We start from the raw sequence: 22,539 nt of genomic DNA, 5'->3' as shown, positions 1-22,539 counted from the left end.
ATGAAATTATAAATTGGGCTGGATACTTTCCATCTGCCCTTCTAGATCCACTATCTGTGTCTTTTCTTCTCTGTGCCCTGGGAGGCTGACCTGTAGGGATGCTTCCACAGTCCCTTAACCTCTGGCTTCCAGTTGGGTTTGGTCAAGGGGAGGCACTCACAGGAGATTGGAGGGCGCAGGAGAGTGAGGCCAGGGAATTTGTTTCTCAGGCTCCCTTATTGCCTGCTTACCACATGAGGGCTGTGTCCACCAAAGGCTATGGCTCTTGTCAGGCAGTACCTTCCCCTCTTTCATCCCTTCAGGTCTACAGGTGGTAATGGCTCTCTACCGTTGCTATCTCAGGAGTATTGCACTATACCTTATTCAGTTTGAGAATATCAATGTTACCACCATATCTTTTCCTTAAGAAAACCATTTACTTATAGCTTGTATACAATAAATCAGATGCACTTCAAGCAAACTTTTCACTGAGTGTTAACAAACTTTTACATACATATGACCACTACCATAATAAAAATACAGAACATTTCCATTGCCCCCCTCCAAGTTCTCTTGTGCCCCATTCCACTGGACACCCCTGCCAATGACCCAAGGCGACCATTGATCTTCTCTCATGATAGATTATATATTTTTTAGAGTTTTATATAAATGGAATCATATGGTTTATATGTACTCTTCATGTCTGGCTCCCTTTGCCTAGCATAATGCTTTTAAGATTCATCTTTGTTGTTGTGTATATCAGTAGTTCTTTCCATTCTATTGCTTAACAATGTTCCACTGTATGAATATACCACAATATCTTTGTTCACCTGCTGATGGACACTTGAGTTGTTTCCAGTTTTTGTTTATTATAATTATATGTTTTGTGACTATTCATGTTGAAATCTTTGTGTGGGCATGTCTTCATTTTTCTATGATAAACAGGAATGAAATTTTTATTTAGAAAATTCTTTGCTGATATTTTCTGTCTTTTCATTCATTGTGAGCATTTTGAAAACCTGTATTTAGGATACTTATAATAGTTGCTTTGCAATTCTTGTATGTTTGTTTCAACATTTGGTTCACTTCAGAGCTGGAATCAGCTGAGATGCTTTTCTCTTGAATATGTGTTCCATCTCTTTGTTCTTTTGTTTTTTTCACATCCAGTGATCAATCTTTGGTTCTCTTATATTGACTCATTTTGTATATGTATTCTGAGCATTATTAATTTTAAGTTGTGGATATTCTGGCATCTATTATTTTTTTCCTGATGTGCAGTATCATTTATTTTTGCTGGCAAATGTTTGGATTAGATTTGACCCATAAACTCTATTTTTCTGGTGACAGTTCTGGTCTCGATTTAGATCTTTGGTCTTTAGCTGAGCTGCTTTGAATCTATTCTTACATGCAGGGCTCAAGGGTAAATTAGGCACATAATTTGGGAATTCCCTTCTTTGGATCTTTCACTTCTAGGATTCTTACATTCATCTTAGTGGTCAGTTTCACTAACTTCAGCTTTCTGTTTTCTCATCCAGAAAAAAATGTGGCTTTTCTGCTCACGCTCCTTTCAATTCATGGGTGCTATGATAACTCCACTTAGCCCCAGGCTAAAAGTCATAAAGAAAGGAACTTTCTTAGTATTGCTCATCTTCTCTCCATTCCAAGAATGTACTTCCCATCAGAGTCTGTCTTCTATTTACTCTCTAGTGACTTCAGGGAGTTGCTTTTTAAAAAAATTATCTTCTGATGTTATTGTTGTTTTCTGTGGGACAGTCATCTGGTAGAGTCTTACCCCTTTTTTCCTGGAAACAAACCCTCATTTTGTTTTTTATTTTTAAATGTTTAAAAAATACTTTTTTTTGATATGTAGTTTTACCCTTGTTGCCCAAGCTGGAGTGCAATGTTGTGATCTCAACTCACTGCACCCTCCACCTCCCGGGTTCAAGCAATTCTCCTGCCTCAGCCTCCCAAGTAGCTGGGATTACAGGCATGCACCACCATGCCTGGCTAATTTTTTGCATTTTTAGTAGAAACAGGGTTTTACCATGTTAACCAAGCTGGTCTTGAACTCCTGACCTCTGGTGATCTGCCCCCCCCCCCATCGGCCTCCCAAAGTGCTGGTGAGAGGTGACAACCTGCTAGTAGCCCTCACTCTCGGTGCCTCCTCGGCCTCAGCATCCACTCTGGCAGCACTTGAGGGGCACTTCAGCCCACCATGGCACTGTGGGAGCCCCTCTCTGGGCTGGCTGAGGCCAGAGCCAGCTCCCTCTGCTTGCGGGGAGGTGTGGAGGGATAGGAGCCGTGGGGGAACCGGGGCTGTGTGTGGAGCTCATGGGCCAGTGTGAGTTCCAGGTGGGCGTGGGCTCGGCAGCCCCACACTCGGAGCAGCCAGCTGGTGCCACCGGCCCCAGGCAGTGAGGGGCTTAGCACCAGGCCAGCAGTTGCAGAGGGTGTGCTGGCTCCCCCAGCAGTGCCACCCGCTGGCGCTGCACTCGAATTGTCGCGGGGCCTCAGCTGCCCTCCCCGTGGGGCAGGGCTCAGGACCTGCAGCCTGCCGTGCCCAAATCCCCTGGTGGTGGGCTCTGGGGCGGCCAGAGCCTCCCCAAAGAGCGCCACCCCCTGCTCTGCAGCTCCCAGTCCCATCAACCACCCAAGGGCTGAGGAGTGCGGGAGCATGGCTTGGGACTGGGCAGCAGCTCCACCTGCAGCCCCAGTGTGGGATACACTAGGTGAAGGCAGCTGGGCTCCTGAGTCTAGTAGGGACTTGGAGAACCTTTATGTCTAGCTAAGGGATTGTAAATACACCAATCAGCACTCTGTGTCTAGCTCAAGATTTGTAAATACACCAATCAGTTCTCTGTATCTAGCTAACCTAGTGGGGACTTTGGGAACTTTTCTGTCTAGCACTCTGCGTCTAGCTCAGGGATTGTAAATGCACCAATCAGCACTCTGTCAAAGTGGACAAATTTACAGCTCTCTGTAAAATGGACCAATCAGCTCTCTGTAAAATGGCCCAATCAGCAGGATGTGGGTGGGGCCAGATAAGGGAATAAAAGTAGGCTGCCTGAGCCAGCCAGTGGCAACCTGCTCAGGTCCCTTTGCACACTGTGGAAGCTTTGTTCTTTTGCTCTTTATAATAAATCTTGCTGCTGCTCACTCTTTGGGTTGATGCCACCTTTAAGAGCTGTAACACTCACTGCTAAGGTCTGCAGCTTCACTCCTGTCAGTGAGACCACGAACCCACCAGAAGGAGGAAGCTCCAGACACATCTGAATATCTGAAGGAACAAACTTTGGACACACCATCTTTAAGAACTGTAACACTCACTGTGACAGTCCGTGGCTTCATTCTTGAAATCAGTGAGACCAAGAACCCACCAATTCCGGACACATTTTGGTGACCATGAAGGGACTTTCACCTATCAGCATACGATGAGACTTTTGCCTATCACCAAGCAGTAGGACATCGATTATCGCTGAGCGGTGAGCACCGACAGACCCCTTTCACTTGCTATTCTGTCCTATTTTTCCTTAGAATTCGGGGGCTAACTACTGGGCACCTGTCAGTTAAAAGCAACTAGCACAGCTGCTGGACTAAAGACAAGGGTGTCAGGCTTTCTGGGAAAGGGCTTTGTAACAAACCCCAACTCTTCGGAGTTGGGAGTGTTGGTTTGCCTGGAACCAGCTTCTGCTTTTCCTGTACTTCTGGGCTGAGCCAAGGGTAGACAGAGAGGAAAGCCATTCAGCTCTGGGGTGCCAACAACAAGTTGGTTGACCCTGCAGCCATGAGCGGAACTCTCAAAGGCATGTCACCCAAGTGAGACTCGCCCATCTATCCTATCTATCCTGACCCTTGCCCCCTGGGTACTAATTCCTGCTAGACAAAGTTCCTCTCACCTCTCTTCTCTGAGGCTAGTCCTGCTTCTAAAAATTGCTCCCTGTCTCTGGCACTTTTCTAGTTTCTCTTATAAGAATGACTTCTAGTATAAACTCCAAGACTCTGTTACCTTCTTTAGGCACCTGTGCTCACCAATAAGAAAGACATAATTTTTGCCCAAAGCCCCATCATATGGGGGACTATCTGGAATTTTAGGATCCTTCCTCAGACTAGCAGCCTAACAAAAGCTATTCCTGAAGCTAGGATATGGGGAGCCTCAGAAATTGTATCCTTCCTATTTATATAAATGAGGACAAAAGGTGTCAATTTTCCAACCCTGGAGATTCCTTCCCTCCCTCAGGGTATGGCCCTCCACTTCATTTTTGGGGCATAACATCCTTATAGGACAGGGGTAAAGTCCCAGTACTAACAGGAGAATGCTTAGGATTCTAACAGGTTTTCAAGAATGCGTCGGTAAGGGCAACTAAATCCGATTTTTCTCGGTGCTCCATGTGGTCTTGGGGGACAGGCAAAGGTACAGATTTTTGAGAATGCATTGGTAAGTGCCACTAAATCCGACCTTCCTTGGTCCTCCGTGTGGTCTGGGGGAAAAACTAATGTTTCTGCTACTGCGTTGGTGAGCACAACTATTCCGATCAGCAGAGTCCAGGGACCATTGTGGGCTCTTGGGCAGGGGTTGTTTCTGCTGCTCCGTCAGTGAGTGCAACTATTCCAATCAGCAGTGTTCAGGGACCATTGCTGGTTCTTGGGCAGGGGAGAAACAAAACAAACCAAAACCATGGGCAGTTTTGTCTTTCAGATGAGAAACACCCAGGCATCAACAGGCTCACCCTTGAAATGCATCCTAAGTCATTGGGATCAATTTGACCCACAAACCCTGAAAAAGAGGCAGCTCATTTTTTTTCTGCACTATGGCTTGGCCCCAATATTCTCTCTCTGATGGGGAAAAATGGCAACCTGAGGGAAGTACAAATTACAATACTATCCTGCAGTTTGACCTTTTCTGTAAGAGGGAAGGCAAATGGAGTGAAATACCTTATGTCCAAGCTTTCTTTTCATTGAGGGAGAATACACAACTATGCAAAGCTTACAGTTTACATCCCACAGGAGGACCTCTCAGCTTACCCCCATATCCTACCCTCCCTATAGCTCCCCTTCCTATTAATGATAATCCTCCTCTAATCTCCCCTGCCCAGAAGGAAATAATCAAAGAAATCTCCAAAGCACCAAAAACCCCCAGGCTATCAGTTATGTCCCCTTTAAGCTGTAGGGGGAGGGGAATTTGGCCCAACCTGGGTACATGTCCCCTTCTCCCTCTCTGATTTAAAGCAGATCAAGGCAGACCTGGGGAAGTTTTCAGATGATCCTGATAGGTACATAGATGTCCTACAGGGTCTAGGGCAAACCTTCGACCTCACTTGGAGAGATGTCATGCTAGTGTTAGATCAAACCCTGACCTTTAATGAAAAGAATGCGGCTTTGGCTGCAGCCTGAGAGTTTGGAGATACCTGGTATCTTAGTCAAGTAAATGATACAATGATAGCCAAAGCAAGGGACAAATTTCCTACTGGTCAGCAAGCCATCCCCAGTATGGATCCCCACTGGGACCTTGACTCAGATCATGGGGACTGGAGATGTAAACATCTGTTGACCTGTGTTCTAGAAGGACTAAGGAGAATTAGAAAAAAGCCCATGAATTAGTCAATGATGTCCACCATAACTCAGGGAAAGGAAGAAAATCCTTCTGCCTTCCTTGTGTGGCTACGGGAGGCCTTTAGAAAATATACTCCCCTGTCACCTGAATCACTCAAGGGTCAATTGATTCTAAAAGATAAGTTTATTACCCAATCAGTCGCAGATATCAGGAGAAAGCTCCAAAAGCAAGCCCTGGGCCCTGAACAAAATTTGGAGGCATTATTAAACCTGGCAACCTCGGTGTTCTATCATAGGGACCAAGAGGAACAGGCCCAAAAGGAAAAGCGAGATCAGAGAAAGGCCACAGCCTTACTCATGGCCCTCAGACAAACAAACCTTGGTGGTTCAGAGAGGACAGAAAATGGAGCAGGCCCGGTAGGCTTTGTTATCAGTGTGGTTTACTAGGACACTTTAAAAAAGACTGTCCAATGAGAAACAAGCTGCCCCCTCATCCATGTCCACTATGCCGAGGCAATCACTGGAAGGTGCACTGCCCCAGAGGACGAAGGTTCTCTGGGTCAGAAGCCCCAACCAGATGATCCAACAACAGGACTGAGGGTGCCCGGGGCAAGCGCCAGCTCATGTCCTCACCCTACTGAGCCCGGGGTACACATAACCATTGAGGGCCAGGAAATTGACTTCCTCCTGGACACTGGTGCGGCCTTCTCAGTGTTAATTTCCTGTCCTGGATAACTGTCCTCAAGGTCCGTTACCATCCGAGGAATCCTGGGACAGCCTGTAACCAGGTATTTCTCCCACCTCCTCAGTTGTAATTGGGAGACTTTGCTCTTTTCACATGCCTTTCTTGTTTTGCCTGAAAGTCCCACACCCTTATTGGGGAGGGATATGTTAGCCAAGGCTAGAGCTATTATCTACGTGAATATGGGAAACAGGTTACCCATTTGTTGTCCCCTATTTGAGGAGGGAATCAACCCTGAAGTCTGGGCATTGGAAGGACAATTTGGAAGGGCAAAAAATGCCCACCTAGTCCAAATCAGGCTGAAAGACCCCAACACTTTTCCTTATCAAAGGCAATATCCCTTAAGGCCTGAAGCTCATAAAGGATTACAGGATATTGTTAAACATTTAAAAGCTCAAGTCTTAGTAAGGAAATGCAGCAGTCCTTGCAACACCCCAATTCTAGGAGTACAAAAACCAAATGGTCAGTGGAGACTAGTGAAAGATCTTATAATGCAGCAGTAATTCTTCTATATCCAGTTGTACCCAACCCCTATACCTTGCTCTCTCAAATACCAGAGGAAGCAGAATGGTTCACTGTTTTGGACCTCAAGGATGCCTTCTTCTGTATTCCCCTGCACTCCGACTCCCAGTTTCTCTTTGCCTTTGAGGATTCCAAAGACCACACGTTCCAAGAATGGTTCACTGTTCTGGACCTCAAGGATGCCTTCTTCTGTATTCCCCTGCACTCCGACTCCCAGTTTCTCTTTGCCTTTGAGGATTCCAAAGACCACACGTTCCAAGTTACCTGGACGGTCTTGCCCCAGGGGTTTAGGGACAGCCCTCATCTGTTTGGTCAGGCACTGGCCCAAGATCTAGGCCACTTCTCAAGTCCAGGCACTCTGGTCCTTCAGTATGTGGATGATTTGCTTTGGGCTACCAGTTCAGAAGCCTCATGCCAGCAGGCTACTCTAGATCTCTTGAACTTTCTAGCTAATCAAGGGTACAAGGTGTCTAGGTCGAAGGCCCAGCTTTGCCTACAACAGGTCAAATATCTAGGCCTAATCTTAGTCAGAGGGACCAGGGCCCTCAGCAAGGAATGAACGCAGCCTATATTGGCTTATCCTCACCCTAAGACATTAAAACCATTGCGGGGTTTCCTTGGAATTACCGGCTTTTGCCGACTATGGATCCCCAGATACAGCAAGATAGCCAGGCCCGTCTATACTCTAATAAGGAAACCCAGAAGGCAAATACTCATCTAGTATAATGGGAACCAGAGGCAGAAACAGCCTTCAAAACCTTAAAGCAGGCCCTAGTACAAGCTCCAGCTTTAAGCCTTCCCACAGGACAAAACTTCTCTTCATACATCACAGAGAGAGCAGAGATAGCTCTTAAGAGTCCTTACTCAGACTCATGGGAGAACCCCACAACCAGTGGCATACCTAAGTAAGGAAATTGATGTAGTAGAAAAAGGTTGGCCTCACTGTTTATGGGTAGTTGCAGTGGTGGCTGCCTTAGTGTCAGAGGCTATCAAGATAATACAAGGAAAGGATCTCACTGTCTGGACTACTCATGATGTAACTGGCATACGAGGTGCCAAAGGAAGTTTATGGCTGTCAGACAATGACCTACTTAGATACCAGGCACTACTTCTTGAGGGACCAGTGCTTCAAATACATATGTACATGGCCCTCAACCCTGCCACTTTTCTCCCAGAGGATGGGGAACCAATCGAGCATGACGGCCAACAAATTATAGTCCAGACTTATGCTGCCCAAGATAATCTCTTAGAAGTCCCCTTAGCTAATCCTGACCTTGATCTATATATTGATGGAAGCTCATTTGTGGAGAATAGGATACGAAGGGCAGGTTATGCCATAGTGATGTAACCATACTTCAAAGTAAGCCTCTTCCCCCAGGGACTAGCAGCCAGTTAGCAGAACTAGTGACACTTACCCAAGCTTTAGAACTGGGAAAGGGAATAAGAATAAATGTGTATACAGATAGCAAGTATGCTTATCTAATTCTACATGCCCATGCTGCAATATGGAAAGAAAGGGAGTTCCTAACCTCTGGGAATCCCCATTAAATACCACAAGGAAATCATGGAGTTACTGCACACAGTGCAAAACCCAAAGAAGGTGTCAGTCTTACACTGCAAAAGTCATCAAAAAGGGCAAGGAGAAGGGAGAACAGCAGCATAAGCAGCTGGCAGAGGCAGGGAAAGACCAGCAAAAAGGAAAGAGAGAAAGGGACAGGAAGTCAGAGAAAGAGAGAGGAAGAGACAAAGAGGGAGTCAGAGAGAAAGAGAGAGACAAAGGAGAAGTCAAAGAGAAAGAAAGTGGAAGAAACTAGAGAGACAAAGAGGAGATAGAGGAAGAGACAGTCAAACAAGGAAAGACAGAAACAGAGTCAGAAAGAGAGAGACAAAGAAGAAGTTGAAAAGAAAGAAAAAGAGACAGAAGTAGTAAAGAAAAAACAGTGTACCCTATTCCTTCAAAAGCTCCCAGGGTAAAGTTCTGTCTACCCAGCCAATGTATATTCTTCTTATGTGGAATGTCGACCTATATCTGCCTCCCCACTAACTGGACAGGCATCTGCACCTTAGTCTTTCTAAGTCCCAACATTAATATTGCCCCAGGAAATCAGACCTTATCAGTACCCCTCAAAGCTCAAGTCTGTCAGCGCAGAGCCATACAACTAATACTCCTACTTATAGGGTTAGGAATTGCTACTGCTACAGGAACCAGAATAGCCAGTTTATCTACTTCATTATCCTACTACCAAACACTCTCACAGGATTTCTCAGATAGTTTACAAGAAATAACAAAATCTATCCTAACTCTACAATCCCAAATAGACTCTTGGGCAGCAGTGACTCTCCAAAACCACTGAGACCTAGACCTTCTCACTGCTGAGAAAGGAGGACTCTGCACCTTCTTAGGGGAAGAGTGTTGTTTTTACACTAACCAGTCATGGATAGTACAAGACGCCACCCAGCATTTACAGGAAAAGACTTCTGAAATCAGACAACACCTTTCAAACTCTTATACCAACCTCTGGAGTAGGGCAACATGGCTTCTCCCCTTTCTAGGTCCCATGGCAGCCATCTTGCGGTTGCTCACCTTTGGGCCCTCTATTTTTAACCTTCTTGTCAAATTTATTTCCTCTAGAATCGAGGTCATCAAGCTACAGATGGTCTTACAAATGGAACCCCAAATGAGTTCAACTAACAACTTCTACTGAGGACCCCTGGACCAACCCGCTGGCACTTTCCCCTCTGGAGGACACTACAACTGCAGGGCCTCTTCATCACCCCTATCCAGAAGGAAGTAGCTAGAGTGGTCATCGGCCAAATTCCCAACAGCATTTGGGGTGTCCTGTTTAGAGGGAGGATTGAGAAGTGACAACATGATAGCAGCCCTTGCTCTTGGCGCCTCCTCGGCATCAGTGTCCACTCTGGCAGTGCTTGAGGGGCCCTTCAGCCCATGACAGCACTGTGGGAGCCCCTCTCTGGGCTGGCTGAGGCCAGAGCTGGCTCCCTCTGCTTGTGGGGAGGTGTGGAGGGAGAGGCATGGGCTGAAACTGGGGCTGCACATGGCACTTGTGGGCCAGTGTGAGTTCCGGGTGGGCGTGGGCTTGGCAGGCCCCACACTCAGAGCAGCCAGCCAGTGCCACCAGCCCTGGGCAGTGAGGGGCTTAGCACCCTGGCCAGCAGCTGCAGAGGGTGCGCCGGGTCCCCCAGCAGTGCTGGCCCACCGGTGCTGCCCTTGAATTCTTGCCGGGCCTCAACTGCCTCCCCATGGGGCAGGGCTCAGAACCTGCAGCCTGCCATGCTCGATTCCCCTCGCAGTGGGCTCCCACCTGGCCTGAGCCTCCCCAACAAGTGCCACCCCCTGCTCTGTGGCACCCGGTCCCATCAACCACCCAAGGGCTGAGGAGTGCGGGTGCATGGCGCGGGGCTAGGGGGCAGCTCTGCCTGCAGCCCCGGTGTGGGATACACTAGGTGAAGCCAGCTGGGCTCCTGAGTCTAGTAGGGACTTGGAGAACCTTTATGTCTAGCTAAGGGATTGTAAATACACCAATCAGCACCCTGTGTCTAGCTCAAGGTTTGTAAATACACCAATCAGTACTCTGCATCTAGCTAAACTAGTGAGGACTTGGAGAACTTTTCTGTCTAGCCCTCTATGTCTAGCTCAGAGATTGTAAATGCACCAATTAGCACTCTGTCAAAGTGGACCAATCAGCTCTCTGTAAAATGGCCCAATCACAAGATGTGAGTGGGGCCAGATAAGGGAATAAAAGTAGGCTGCCTGAGCCAGCCAGCAGCAACCTGCTTGGGTCCCCTTCCACACTGTGGAAGCTTTGTTCTTTCGCTCTTTATAATAAATCTTGCTGCTGCTCACTCTTTGGGTTGATGCCACCTTTAAGAGCTGTAACACTCACCGCTAAGGTCTGCAGCTTCACTCCTGTCAGCAAGATCATGAACTCACCAGAAGGAAGAAGCTCCAGACACATCTGAATATCTGAAGGAACAAACTCCGGACACACCACCTTTAAGAACTTACCCGAAGGTCCGCAGCTTGATTCTTGAAGTCAGTGAGACCGAGAACCCACCAATTCTGGACACACTGGGATTACAGGCATGAGCCATTGCGCCTGGCCATAAAATACTTATTTTTTAAAGATAGTTTTAGGTTCAAAGCAAAATTGAGTAGAATGTACAGGGAGTTCTCATATATCTCCTGCTCACCGCCCCCCATGGCCTTCCCCACTATCAACGTCTTATACCCGAATGGTACCTTTGTTACAATTGATGAACCTGCATTGACACGTCATAGCCACCCCAAGTCCATAGTTTATGTTAGGGCTCACTTGGTGGTGTACATTCCATGGGTTTGGATGATTACATAGTGACATATAGCTACCATTATAGTATCATACAGAACTGTTCACTGCCCTAAAAATCTTCTGTGCTCCTCCTATTCATCTCTCCCTTCTTGCTAAAAACTCTGGCAACTACTAATTTTTTTATTTTTATTTTTATTTTTTTTTTTTACTGTCACCTTAGTTTTGCTTTTTTCCATGGTGTCATATAGTTGGAATCATACAGTATGTGGCCTTTTCAGACTGTCTTCTTTCACTTAGTAATATACATTTAAGAGGTTTGTTCCACTGTATATTTTTGTGGCTTGATAGATTATTTCTTTTCAACACTGAATATTCCATCGTCCAGATGTACCACAGGACATCTTGTTTGGTTCCAAGTCTTGGCATTTACAAATGAAACTGCCATAAACAGTTGTGTGCAGTTTTTTGTGTAGACTTAAGTTTGTAATTCATTTGGGTACATACCTAGGCACATGTAGTAGTCAACCTGGGCTGCTATAATAAAGTACCATAGACTGGGTGGTTTAAAAAACAGACATTTATTTTTCACAATTCTGGAGTCTGGGAAGTCCAAGATCAGGGAACGGCATGGTCAGGTTCTTATGAGGGCCCACTTCCTGGCTTGGAGTGGTCTCCTTCTTGCTGTGTTCTCACATAATGAAGAGAGAAAGCATGCTCTCTGTTTTCTCTGCTGGGATGGCTGATTTACTTTGTGGTACACATGCATACTAATCTCCTTGTAAAACTGTGGTTTGTGCACACCCATGCTACTCTTTGCATTCTGGATAAGCTGAGAATTTTTCAGTCTTTAAGTTCTGGTTCAAAATCAAGATGCTGCAGATTTGGTTCCTGGCCCTCTTTCTGGCTTGCAGGTGGTTCACTTCTTGCTTGCAGAGAGAAAGCTCTGGTGTCTGCCTCTTCTTATAAGCACACTAATCCCATTATGGAGGGCCACCCTCATGACCTCATATAGATCTAATTACTTCTCAAAAGCCGTACCTCCAAATTCCACTACATTAAGGGTTAGGGCATCAACATATGAACTATGGGGACATAAAAACCTTCAGTTTATAACACAGCGTGGTCGCTAAATCATATGGTAAAAATATGTTTAGTTTTGTATTAAACAGCCAAACTGACTGTTTGATGTTGTCAGTGTTTTGGATTTTAGCCATTGTAGTAGTTGTTTAGTAGCATCTCATTGTTTTAATTTGCAATTCCCTAATCATATATGATATTGGCATCTTCTCATATGCTTATTTGCCATCTGTATATTATATTTGTAATATATCTGCTCAGCTCATTTGCCTATTTTTAATTTGGATTGTTCACTTTTTTATTGTTGACTTTTAAGAATTCTTTGTATATTTTATATACAGTCCCTTATTAGAAATGTGTATTGCAAATATTTTCTCCCAGTCTATGGCTTATCATTTTATTCTCCTATATCTCTTTCTTTTTTTTTTTTTCTTTTTTTTTTTTTTTTTTTGAGATGGAGTCTCGCTCTGTTGCCCAGGCTGGAGTGCAGTGGCGCGATCTCCACTTGCTGCAAGCTCTGCCTCCCAGGTTCATGCCATTCTCCTGCCTCAGCCTCCCGAGTAGCTGGGACTACAGGCACCCGCCACCACGCCCAGCTAATTTTTGTATTTTTAGTAGAGACGGCGTTTCACCGTGTTAGCCAGGATGGCCTCGATCTCCTGACCTTGTGATCCACCCGTCTTGACCTCCCAAAGTGCTGGGATTACAGGCTTGAGCCACTGCGCCTGGACCCCTTTCATTTTTGAAGGATATGTTTGCCTGTTATAAAATTCTAGGTTTATAATTTTTTACTTTCAACATTTTAGAGAGATCATTTACTTGTCTTCTGGCTTGCATAATTTATAATGAGAAGCCTGTGTAATTCTCTTTTTTTCCTTTGTATGTAATGTGTCTCCCCCGCCCTCACCCTTCCCACCTTATGGCCGATTTTAAGATTTTAGTTTCTGTATTACTGGTTTTCAGCTGTTTTATTATGATGTACCTTGGTTTTATTTTCGCATGTGTTTATTCTCCTTGGAGTTTATTTTCCCATGCTATATGAGTTTATAGTTTCTTCAAATTTGTAAAACTTCAGTCTTTGTTTATACAATTTTTTTTTTTGTTCTATCCTTTCCTCTCCTCTTCTTATGTGGGACTCCAGTTACATGTCTATTACACCATTTCCTATTATCTCACAGGTAACTGAAACTCTGGAACTTTTTCTAGCCTTTTTCTCTCTGTGCTTCATTTTGAGTATATTCTATTGCTGTATCTTGAAGTTCACTGATCTTTTCCTCTGCCATGCCTAATTTGCTATGAATATTTATATCTGATATGTTGTATTTTTCACCTCTGAAACTTCCAAGCTATATCCAACTTCAAGTAAGATTGGGAAATATATATTGTCTGTGTGCTCAGGAAGAAAAGGAAAATAAATTTTGGTGAAGCAACCAAACTCTGCCACAGTGTTTCAGCCTGGATTCTTTAATCTTTCAAGTCTTGCATAGTCTAGTCCCTGCTTTCCTCTCTGATTTCATCTCCTACCACATTCCCCTTCACTCACCATGCCTTGGTCACATTGACCCTCTTACAGTTCCTCACACAGAATCTTTTCATATACCTTTCCCTTTGCCTGGATACTCTTCTTACTAAACCTTTTTTTTTTTTTTTTTAAGTCACTTCGTTTTCAGACCAAATAGCACCCCCTATGAGACACCTTCCCTTGACCACCTTATATAATATTGCTCCCACCACAGTCACTTTCTATGACATACCCTATTTTATTTTCTTCATAGCACTTTTAACTCTTTATCATTTTTATTTGAGTGTTTGCTTGTTTTTTTTGTGTGTGTATCTTGTTCACTCAAATGTGGGTTCCATAAGACCAGGCACCTTGTCAGTCCTGTTCATGGCTATCCACATTGCACATAACAGGTGTTCAATAAATAGTTGTTGAACAAATGATCTGCCATCTCTATCTGGCTCAGTGATTCTCCTGCTTACATTTTCAGACTGAGGAAATCTTATGCTAGGCCCATAAATTGAACATGAGTCATTTTAGGGAGCATTACAAATAAATGAAACACTTTCAGTCCTGAGTTGGAGGATATTTTTATTTCTCTGATGCACCACTCACCACTTGACTTCATTAATTCACAAATATTCTGCATTCTTATTATGTGTCTGGTATTTTCTAGGTAGAACTGAGAATAGAATGGTGAATGAGAAATACACAATCTCTAGATATTATCATGGGGTTTATCTTCTGGTAGATAGAGTTATGAGTGCCACATTCTCTTAGTTCTCCAATCATACTTCCAATTCATTACTTCTCCACTATCATATATAAATATGTTTCTCATAGGTTCACACCCTTAGGCCTTCAACCACTCATCACCATCCTCCATATCTTCACCAGAGTGTGGGCACCTCCACTGGAAGACCAACAGGATCACAGGGAGCATTCAATATTAGTTACTGTCATATCTGTGGAACTTGGATTATGGAAAATGCTCCATAAATTTTTACTGAATAAAAAACCTACTGCCATTCCTCTCATTCCTAGAAAACTGGCTCACAAGATTCCTTTTTATCTGAACTCTTTTTTTTTTTTTTGTGGGGGGGACTGATGAAATCTTTTTTTTTAATTCTATTTTAAGTTCTAGGGTACATGTGCACAACGTGCAGGCTCATTACATAGGTATACATGTGCCATGCTGGCCTGCGGCACCCATCAACCCGTCATTTACATTAGGTATTTCTCCCAATGCCATCCTTACCCCCACCCACCACCCCATGACAGGCCCTGGAGTGTGATGTTCCCCATCCTGTGTCCAAGTGTCCTCATTGTTCAATTCTCACCTATGAGTGAGAACATGCAGTATTTGGTTTTCTGTCCTTGTGACAGTTTGCTCAGAATGATGGTTTCCAGCTTCACCCATGTCCCTGCAAAGGACATGAACTCATCCTTTTTTATGGCTGCATAGCATTCTATGGTGTATATGTACCACATTTTCTTAATCCAGTCTATCATTGATGGACATTTGAGTTGGTTCCAAATCTTTGCTATTGTGAATAGTGCCACAATAAACATACGTGTGCATGTGTCTTTATAGCAGCATGATTTATAATCCTTTGGGTATACACCCAGTAATGGGATGCCTGGGTCAAATGATATTTCTAGCTCTAGGTCCTTCAGGAATCACCACACTGTCTTCCACAGTGGTTGAACTAGTTTATGGTCCCACCAACCATGTAAAAGTGTTCCTATTTCTCCACATCCTCTCCAGCACCTGTTATTCCCTTTTTAATGATCACCATTCTAATTGGCATGAGACAGTATCTCATTGTGGTTTTGATTTGCATTTCTCTGATGGCCAGTGATGATGAGCATTTTTTCATGTGTCTGTTGGCTGCATAAATGTCTTCTTTTGAGAAGTATCTGTTCATATCCTTTGCCCACTTTTTGATGGGTTTGTTTGTTTGCTTCTTGTGAATTTGTTTAAGTTCTTTGTAGATACTGGATATTAGCACTTTGTCTGATGGATAGATTGCAAAAATTTTCTCCCATTCTGTAGGTTGCCTGTTCACTTTGATGGTAGTTTCTTTTGCTGTGCAGAAGCTCTTTAGTTTAATTAGATCCCATTTGTCTATTCTGGCTTTTGTTGTCATTGCTTTTGGTGTTTTAGTCATGAAGCCCTTGCCTATGCCTATGTCCTGAAAGGTATTGCCTAGGTTTTCTTCTAGGGTTGTTATGATTTTAGGTCTAACATTTAAGTCTTTAATCCATCTTGAATTAATTTTTGTATAAGATGTAAGGAAGGGATCCAGTTTCAGCTTTCTACATATGGCCAGCCAGTTTTCCCAGCACCATTTATTAAATAAGGAATCCTCTCTCCATTTCTTGTTTTTATCAGGTTTGTCAAAGATCAGATGGTTGTAGATGTGTGGTATAACAGAACAGACCTCTGTTCTGTTCCATTGTCTATATCTCTGTTTTGGTACCAGTACCATGCTGTTTTGGTTACTGTAGACCTGTCGCATAGTTTGAAGTCCGGTGGTGTGATGCCTCCAGCTTTGTTCTTTTGGCTTAGGATTGACTTGGCAATGTGGGGTCTTTTTTGGTTCCATATCAACTTTAAAGTAGTTTTTCCAATTCTGTAAAGAAAGTCATTGGTAGCTTGATGGGGATGGCATTGAACCTATAAATTACCTTGGGCAATATGGTCATTTCATGATACTGATTCTTTCTATCCATGAGCATGGAATGTTCTTCCTTTTGTTTGTGTCCTCTTTTATTTCATTGAGCAGTGGTTTATAGTTCTCCTTGAAGAGGTCCTTCACATCAACTGTAAATTTGATTCCTAGGTATTTTATTTTCTTTGCAGCAATTGTGAATGGGACTTCACTCATGATTTGGCTCTCTGTTAGTCTGTTATTGATGTATAGGAATGCTTGTGATTTTTGCACATTGATTTTGTATCCTGAGATTTTGCTGAAGTTGCTTATCAGCTTAAGGAGATTTGGGGCTGAGATGATGGGGTTTTCTAAATATGCAATAATGTCATCTGCAAACAGGGACAATTTGAATTCTTCTTTTACTAATTGAATACTCTTTATTTCTTTCTCTTGCCTGATGCCCTGGCCAGAACTTCCAACACTATGTTGAATAGGAGTGGTGAGAGAGGGCATCCCTGTCTTGTGCTGGTTTTCAAAGGGAATGTTTCCAGTTTTTGCCCATTCAGTATGATATTGGCTATGGGTTTGTTGTAAATAGCTCTTATTATTTTGAGATACATTCCATCAATAGCTAGTTTATTGAGAGTTTTTAGCATGAAGGCTGTTGAATTTTGTTGAAGGCCTTTTCTGCATCCATTGCAATAATCATGCGGTTTTTGTCTTTGGTTCTGTTTATGTGATGGATTACTTTTATTGATTTGCGTAAGTTGAACCAGCCTTGCATCCCAGGGATGAAACCAACTTGATCATGGTGGATAAGCTTTTTGATGTGCTGCTGGATTCGGTTTGCCAGTAGTTCATTGAGGATTTTTGCACTGATCTTCACTAGGGATATTGGTCTAAAATTCTCTTTTTTTTTTGTGGGTTTCTCTTCTAGGCTTTGGTATCAGGATGATGCTGGCCTCAAAAAACAAGTTAGGGAGGATTCCTTCTTTTTCTATTGATTGGAATAGTTTCAGAAGGAATGGTACCAGCTCCTCTTTGTACCTCTGGTAGAATTTGGCTATGAATCCATCTGGTCCTGGACTTTTTTTTAGGTTGGTAGGCTATTAATTATTGCCTCAATTTCAGAACCTGTTATTGGTCTATTCAGAGATTCAATTTCTCCCTGATTTAGTCTTGGGAGGGTGTAGGTGTCCAGGAATTTATCTCTTTCTTCTAGGTTTTCTAGTTTATTTGCATAGAGGTGTTTATAGTATCCTCTGGTGGTAGTTTGTATTTCTGTGGGATGGGAGGTGATATCCCCTTTATCCTTTTTTATTGCATCTATTTGATTCTTCTCCTTTTTTCTTTATTAGTCTTGCTAGCAGTCTATCAGTTTCGTTGATCTTTTCAAAAAACCAGCTCCTGGATTCATTGATCTTTTGAAGGGTTTTTTGTGTCTCTATCTTCTTCAGTTCTGCTCTGATCTTAGTTATTTCTTGCCTTCTGCTAGCTTTTGAATGTGTTTGCTCTTGCTTCTGTAGTTCTTTAAATTGTGATGTTAGGGTGTCAATTTTTAATCTTTCCTGTTTTCTCTCATGGCCATTTGGTGCTATAATTTTCCCTCTACACACTGCTTTAAGTGTGTCCCAGAGATTCTGGTACGTTGTGTCTTTGTTCTCATTGGTTTCAAAGAACATCTTTACTTCTGCCTTCATTTCGTTATTTGCCCAGTAGTCATTCAGGAGCAGGTTGTTCAGTTTCCATGTAGTTGAGCAGTTTTGAGCAATTTTCTTAATCTTGAGTTCTAATTTGATTGCAATGTGGTCTTAAGAGACAGTTTGCTGTGATTTCTATTCTTTTACATTTGCTGAGGAGTACTTCACTTCCACCTATGTGGTCAATTTTGGAATAAGTGCAATGTGGTGCTGAGAAGAATGTATATTCTGTTGATTTGGGGTGGAGAATTCTGTAGATGTCTATTAGTTTTGCTTGGTGCAGAGCTGAGTTCAAGTCCGGGATATCCTTGTTAACCTTCTGTCTCAGTGATCTGTCTAATATTGACAGTGGGGTGTTAAAGTCTCCCATTATTATTGTGTGGGAGTCTAAGTCTCTTTGTAGGTCTCTGAGGACTTGCTTTATGAATCTGGGTGCTCCTGTATTGGGTGCATATATATTTAGGACAGTTAGCTCTTCTTGTTGAATTTATCCCTTTACCATTATGTAATGGCCTTCTTTGTCTCTTTTGATCTTTACTGATTTAAAGTCTGTTTTATCAGAGACTAGGATTGCAACTTCTGCTTTTTTTTTTTTTTTTTTCCATTTGCTTGGTAGATCATCCTCCATCCCTTTATTTTGATCCTATGTGTGTCTCTGCACGTGAGATGGGTCTCCTGAATACAGCAAACTGACGGGTCTTGACTCTTTATCCAATTTGCCAGTCTGTGTCTTTTAATTGGGACATTTAGCCCATTTATATTTAAGGTTAATATTGTTATGTGTGAATTTGATCCTGTCATTTTGATGTTAGCTGGTTATTTTGCTTGTTAGTTGATGCTGTTTCTTCCTAGCATTGATGGTCTTTACAATTTGGCATGTTTTCGCAGTGGCTGGTACCTGTTGTTCCTTTTCATGTTTAGTGCTTCCTTCAGGAGCTCTTGTAAGACAGGCCTGGTGGTGACAAAATCTCTCAGCATTTGCTTGTCTGTAAAGGATCTCATTTCTCCTTCACTTATGAAGCTTAGTTTGGCTGTATATGAAATTCTGGTTTGAAAATTCTTTTCTGTAAGAATGCTGAATATTGGCCCCCACTCTCTTCTGGCTTGTAGAGTTTCTGCCGAGAGATCCGCTGTTAATATGGTGGGCTTCCCTTTGTGGGTAACCCGACCTTTCTCTCTTGTTGCCCTTAACATTTTTTCCTTCATTTCAACCTTGGTGAATCTGACAATTATGTGTCTTGGGATTGTTCTTCTTGAAGATTATCTTTGTGGTGTTCTCTGTGTAGCCTGAATTTGAATGTTGGCCAGCCTTCCTAGGTTGGGGAAGTTCTCCTGGATAATATCCTGAAGAGTGTTTTCCAGCTTGGTTCCATTCTCCCTGTCACTTTCAGGAACACCAATCAGATGTAGATTTGATCTTTTCACATGTTCCCATATTTCTTGCAGGCTTTGTTCATTTCCTTTTACTCTTTTCTTCTCATTTTATTTCATTAATTTGACCTTCAATCACTGATACCCTTTCTTCCACTTGATCACATCAGCTATTGAAGCTTCTGCATGAATCATGTAGTTCTCATGCCATGATTTTCAGCTCCATCAGGTCATTTAAGGTCTTGTCTTCACTATTTATTCTAGTTAGCCATTCATCTAATCTTTTTTCAAGGTTTTTAGCTTCCTTGCTATGAGTTCGAACATCCTCCTTTAGCTTGGAGACATCTGTTATTACTGACTTTCTGAAGCCTACTTCTGTTGGCTAGTCAAAGTCATTCTCCATCCAGCTTTGTTCCATTGCTGGCAAGGAGCTGTGATCCTTTGGAGGAGAAGAGTTGCTCTGGGTTTTAAAATTTGGAGCTTTTCTGCTCTGGTTTCTCCCTATCTTTGTGGTTTTATCCACCTTTGGTCTTTGACGTTGGTGACCTACAGATGGTGTTTTGGTGTGGCTGTCCTTTTTGTTGATGTTAATGCTATTCCTTTCTCTTTGTTAGTTTTCCTTCTAACAGGTCCCTCAGCTGCAGGTCTGTTGGAGTTTGCTGAAGGTCCACTCCAGACCTTGTTTTCCTGGGTATCACCAGTGGAGGCTGCAGAACAGCAAATATTGCACAACAGCAAATATTACTTCCTCTTGAAGCTTCATCCCAGAGGGGCACCCACCTGTATGAGGTGTCTTTCAGCCCCTACTGGGAGGTGTCTCCCACTTAGGCTACATGGGGGTCAGGGACCCACTTGAGGATGCAGTCTGTCCATTCTCAGGGCTCAAACACAGTGCTGGGAGAACCACTGCTCTCTTCAGAGCTATCAGACAGGGACATTTAAGTCTGCAGAAGTTTCTACTGCCTTTTGTTCAGCTATGCCCTGCTCCCAGAGGTGGAATCTACAGAGGCAACAGGACTTGCTGAACTGTGGTGGGGTCTGCCCAGTTTGAGCTTCTCTGGCTGCTTTGTTTACCTACTCAAGTCTCAGCAATGGCGGACACCCCTCCCCCTGCCAGGCTGCTGCCTCACAGGTCAATCTCAGACTGCTGCACTAGCAGTGAACAAGACTCCACGGGCATGGGACCTGCTGAGCTATTTGCAGGATATAATCTCCTGGTGTGCCGTTTGCTATGACCATTGGGAAAATGCAGTATTTGGGCAGGAGTGTCCTGATTTTCCAGGTGCAGTCTGTCATGGCTTCCCCTGGCTAGGAAAGGGAAGTCCCCCAACCCCTTGTGCTCCCAGGTAAGGTAATGCCCCACCCCGTTTTGGCTTGCCCTTTGTGGGCTTCACCCACTGTGCAACCAGTCCCACTGAGATGAGCCAGGTACCTCAGTTGGAAATTCAAAAATCACCTGTCTTCTGTGTCAATCGTGCTGGGAGCTGCAGACTGGTGCTGTTTCTATTCAGCCATCTTGAAATGGAATCCCTACCTGAAGTGTTATCTTCATCCTGGGTAAATTGTTTGTTCAACTAATTTAATATTTATCCTTATTATTTCTTGACATCCTCAGTTCCAGTGAGCTTCAACTCAGCTTCACTTCAGCCACTTTAAACTGTCTTGGTAACTTAGACTTGTCATCACCCAGGTCCTTTCTATCTTGAAATATTAAATGTATATGTCCTATTCTCTGACTACAAATTCTTGCTTTTCCACTGGTTTCTGCTCTATTTCCTCTTACATCAGCTCTTTAACATTATGGAGAATTCTTGTTCCCTGACCTCTCTTTATTGTCCTAATCTGTAAATCCCCTCTTTCATTTTATTTCCTTCTTTATATAGCTTAGACTGCACAATATATCCCTTCAGTTACTGTCCTGTAAGTTCTTTAATTGCTTTCCTCACTTCTTTTTCACTGTCCACTGTTGGGAGAATATTTGTACCTGATCAATCCAAATGTCTTTTCTTCTATAGCTAAGTTGTGGAAAATTGTAGAAATTCACTTAACAAATTTGGCTTTTAATGCAAATTGACTTTTGATATCATTTGTCACCTTTTCCACATGATCCTACTCAGGACCACTTCCATTCCCCATCAACACATATTTAAACCACCAATTGTATTAGTTTGCTAAAGCTCTGTCTTTTCTTTTTTTTTTTAGAGGGAGTCTCACTCTGTCACCAGGCTGGAGTGCAGTGTTGCAATCTCAGCTCACTGCAATCTCTGCCTCCCAGGTTCAAGCCTTTCTCCTGCCTCAGCCTCCCAAGTAGCTGAGACTGCAGGCATGTGCCACCACACCCAGTTAATTTTTTTTGTATTTTTAGTAGAGACAGGGTTTTACCATGTTGGCCAGGATGATCTCGATCTCTTAAGCTCGTGATCTGCCCACCTCGGCCTCCAAAAGTGTTGGGATTACAGGCGTGAGCCACCACACATGGCCCAACTAAAGCTCTGTCTTAGCCCATCTTCTGTTGCCATTAACAGAATACCACAGACTAGTAATTTATTTTAAAAAGAAATTTATTTATTCCAGTTGTGGAGGCTGGGAAGTCCACGATTGAGGGGCCACATCTGGTGAGGGCCTTCTTATTGCATTATAACAAGACAGAGGGCATTACCTGTCAAGGGGGTAAGAGCATGTCAGCTCAGGCATTTTTCTTCTCTTTATAAACTCACCAGTCCCATAATGGAGGCAAAACCTGATGACTTTATCTCATCCTAATTTTCTGTCAATGCCTCACCTGCAAATGCCATCAACATATGAATTTGGGGATTTAGGTTCCAACAAACAAAATTTAGGAGACACATTCAAACCATAGCAGGTTACCATAACAGAGTACCACAGTCTGAGTGGCTTAAACCACATACATTTATTTTGTCACCGTTCTGGAAGCTAGAAGTTCAGGATCAGTGTGTTTTCAGGGCTGATTTCTTCTGAGGCCTATCTCCTTGGCTTCCAGATGACCATCTTCCCCCTTTGTCTTCACATGGTTTTTCCTCATGTGTGTTTACATCCTAATCTCTTCTTCTTATAAGGACATCAGTTATATCGGATTAGGGCCTCAATGTCCTCATTTAACCATAATTAC

The 22,539-nt window shown here is 43.3% G+C and overlaps 1 pseudogene; it reads left to right on the top strand.

Annotated features, from left to right (window-relative positions):
- Nucleotides 1–4,654: 4,654 nt before the first annotated feature.
- On the top strand, nt 4,655–5,976 carry LOC139364012 (uncharacterized; annotated as a pseudogene).
- Nucleotides 5,977–22,539: the final 16,563 nt, after the last annotated feature.

Source organism: Macaca nemestrina, chromosome 7 (genome assembly GCF_043159975.1).
Source record: "Macaca nemestrina isolate mMacNem1 chromosome 7, mMacNem.hap1, whole genome shotgun sequence".
NCBI classification, from domain to species: Eukaryota; Metazoa; Chordata; class Mammalia; order Primates; family Cercopithecidae; genus Macaca; species Macaca nemestrina.
This window is presented reverse-complemented; position numbering and strand designations above follow the sequence as displayed.